We start from the raw sequence: 4,145 nt of genomic DNA on the forward strand, positions 1-4,145 counted from the left end.
AATGCAAATCAAAACCACCCTAAGATACCATCTCACTCCAGTAAGATTGGCAGCCATTATGAAGTCAAACAACAACAAGTGCTGGCGAGGATGTGGGGAAAAGGGTACACTTGTACATTGCTGGTGGGACTGCAAATTGGTGCGGCCAATTTGGAAAGCAGTATGGAGATTTCTTGGAAAGCTGGGAATGGAGCCACCATTTGACCCAGCTATTCCCCTTCTCGGTCTATTCCCTAAAGACCTAAAAAGAGCGTGCTACAGGGACACTGCTACATCGATGTTCATAGCAGCACAATTCACAATAGCAAGACTGTGGAACCAACCTAGATGCCCTTCAATAGACGAATGGATAAAAAAAAATGTGGCATTTATACACAATGGAGTATTACTCTGCATTAAAAAATGACAAAATCATAGAATTTGCAGGGAAATGGATGGCATTAGAGCAGATTATGCTAAGTGAAGCTAGCCAATCCCTAAAAAACAAATGCCAAATGTCTTCTTTGATATAAGGAGAGTAACTAAGAACAGAGTAGGGACGAAGAGCAGGAGAAGAAGATTAACATTAAACAGGGATGAGAGTTGGGAGGGAAAGGGAGAGAGAAGGGGAAATTACATGGAAATGGAAGGAGACCCTCAGGGTTATACAAAAGTACATACAAGAGGAAGTGAGGGGAAAGGGAAAAATAATACAAGGGGGAGAAATGAATGACAGTAGAGGGGGTAGAGAGAGAAGAGGGGAGGGGAGGGGAGGGGATGGGAGGGGGGATAGTAGAGGATAGGAAAGGCAGCAGAACACAACAGACACTAGTATGGCAATATGTAAATCAATGGATGTGTAACTGATGTAATTCTGCAATCTGTATATGGGGTAAAAATGGGAGTTCATAACCCACTTGAATCAAAGTGTGAAATATGATATATCAAGAAATTTGTAATGTTTTGAACAACCAACAATAAAAAATTAAAAAAAAAAAGTTTATTGAAGAACAATTAAGGAACTAGACAAGATGTTATATAAAAATGGTTTGGCTTCTACTTATATGAATGAAGTAGTAATAAACATCACACCGAGAATTACCTGGTGAAAAAAATAAAAAGAAACAGGCAGAGAAATCAGAGAAAGAAAATCTCACATAAGGATATTGGATGACTCAGACTAGAGACCCAACAAACAGAAACAAAAATACTATTTTAAGATAGAATATAGGAAAAATTCCTTCAAAAACGAAACAACAAATATATATATATTCATTCATATATATATATATATGAATGACTGGTCCTGTTTATTATTGTACTTCAAGGATAAAAATACAAATCTTCAGACATGTGACTTAAAAAAAAAAATGAAATCACTACAAAAGAAGAATTGGATATGACCCTAGGTTCTCACAGTAACATTAAATGCCAGAAAAAAATGCAGAAATGTCTATAAATTATAAAGGGAAAAGAGGAGTGAATGACTAATATTAAACCCTTCAGACCTGTCATTCCAGTGGAAAAAATCATTTGATATTTTCAAACATAAAATCTCAGGATATGTAGCACCCAAGAGCCCCTCAATAAAAAATACATCAAGTTGTTAAAATCAGCTAATCAAAAGGTGGTTCAAATTTTCAAAAAAATTAAAATGGAGGATGATAACTGAAGATCATCATATAAAGAATAAACTCAGAGGAAATCATGACTTCAGAATATAATCAAAATATTTCTGTAGTTTTTTGTACAGGCATGACAGAGTGGATTTGGACTTCCTTTCTAGCCCTGAACAATTCTAAAACTGGCTAAGTGTATAGAAATTAAATGTTTTTGGACATTGGACACATTTCTTGAAGGGTTGTGATTCTTGGGATTAAAAAAAAAAGAAAGTAAATGAAGTGAATTCTATAATACCCTCAGCTTTCAGTCTGTAGACTGACTATAGCTCATGGGTACAGGTATGGGGAACCTGATCAAATTTGAGGAATTTTTCCTGAGTTTAAAAGACAGATATTAGGGCTCAGGGTATTCCAGACAACTAGAGTTCACAGAGTATAATACTGTAGAGATTGGGAGATATTCAGAAAAGGAGATTCAGATAATGACTAGGGGTCCCTTTGAGTCTTTGACTGAATACCAACATGTCCATGTATAGCATAAATTCAACAAGAATTTATAAAGTACAACATGAAGAGAAAGAAAAATTACCAGGGAGTGGTAATCAAATAATGTCCCTATGGTTTATACAATCAGGATGATTCAAGTTCCTTCCAGCCAGAACAGAAAGATACCAGGGCTGGGATGTGCTCAGTGATGGAGTGTCCCTGAGTTCAATCCTCAATACCCCGCCCCCTCAAAAAAACCACTTTTATAAATGTATTCAATATGCTTAATTATTTAAAGAAAAATATGAACAAAATGAGAAAATGGAAAATTTTTTAAATAAAACTAATTGGAACTGCTAAGGAATAAAAGTAGAATAACTAAAGTAAAAATGTTACCAAATAAAATAGAAACAGGTTAGACATTTTAAAAAGTAAATTGTCATTGAACTTGGAGACAAAGCAATAAAAAATACTCAAAAATGAGGCATACAGAGGAAAAAATAAATATAAATAAAAGCCTAAGTAACTTGTGAAATTATATGTATTTGAGATCTCAATAAGAAAATGGAAAAGAGAAAAAATATTTGAAGGACTGATAAGAGAGGGTTAAGATGCACAGAGGAAAAAAAAAGCGGAAAAAATCCAAATTGTGGTTGAAGATTTCAACACATTTTTCTCAGTAATTGAAACTATAAAACCAGAAATCAGTAAGACTATATAACACCTAAATTATGCTATCCAAGAACTTGAACTATTAGATATTCTTAGAAAACTCCACATATCAAAAACAAAATAAGGCTGGATATGTAGCTCTGTGATAGAGTACTTGCCTACTTTGCATGAGGTCCTGGGTTTAATTCCCAGCACTGCAAGAATGAAAGAAAGATTTTAAGTACACAGGGAGAATTTGTCAAGAGAGAATATTTGTTAAGCATTAGCCAAGACACAATAAAGTTACAAAGAAAGGAAATTAAATTAGAAGTCACTAATTAAAAAAATCTGATAACAAATTAGTTGGAGATTAAATTTCCTAAGAACTTGGAGGAGGTCTGGTAAGAGATCTGGTATGGATTGAAGTACCACCATGAGACAATGCTGTTTCCACCTTTAAAAAGGGAGAAGCTGAAATGGAGACCATCATGAAAAACACTCCACCACTAAGCACATCAACCACTTCAGGAAGTTGGAGCAAGGTTGAGCTTAACTGCTATGAATGTCTTAACTTCAAAGCCTAAAAACGTTTGCAGATAACCTATATTCTGGATAAAATATGATTGTGTCTATAAAGTTTTTGGAGAAGCACATTTGTTAATGGATCCCTGGGAAGTACCAGGTGAAGACAAAACAGAATCAGAATTAGAACTTGAGACTGGAAGATTGGAGTACCAGCACAAAGTGTCATCAAAGCATGATAGGCGTTGCCAACTGTGAATGGAGAAGATGCTGCATGCATGTGGTATTCTCTGTATCACCTGGAGCCAGTTCATGCCTGCCTCATGGAAGTCTTCACGGATAATCCATAAATCTTTTGGTACTGGTTGTTCATGGAAACATAGATTTTACTCTACTTGTGGGAATATTAGGTGTTCAGAGTGACTATGCAGGGGGTGTTGCAGATGAAAGCATGTTTGAGGCTGCAAAAGAAAACTTGATTTGGTTGCATGACTGCGGAAGAGTGAGTAGTCTTTTAAACAGTTGGTAACTCACTCTGTCAATCCTCCAGTCTGTAAATAGAAGATAACCAATCCACTAATCCAAATATGAAGGTCTCCAAAGAGAGATTTAAAAGGTAAATGTAAAATGAATTCAGCCACTAAAAAAATGCACAAATTCGGCTGGGGATATAGCTCAGTTGGTAGAGTGCTTGCCTAGCATGCACAAGGCCCTAGGTTCAATCCCAAGCACTGCTACTCTTCCCCCCAAAAAAGAAAAATGCACAAATTAAGTTAGCTATATAAGCAGAACTGGCTATGCAGGAAGATCCTGTTAGCAAAAGTATAGTGGTGGTTGACTCTCAATAAAGTGGTAATCATCTCCTTTTTTCATAAAAATATTTCT

This window comes from Marmota flaviventris, chromosome 9 (assembly GCF_047511675.1).
Source record: "Marmota flaviventris isolate mMarFla1 chromosome 9, mMarFla1.hap1, whole genome shotgun sequence".
In the NCBI taxonomy this organism is placed as follows: Eukaryota; Metazoa; Chordata; class Mammalia; order Rodentia; family Sciuridae; genus Marmota; species Marmota flaviventris.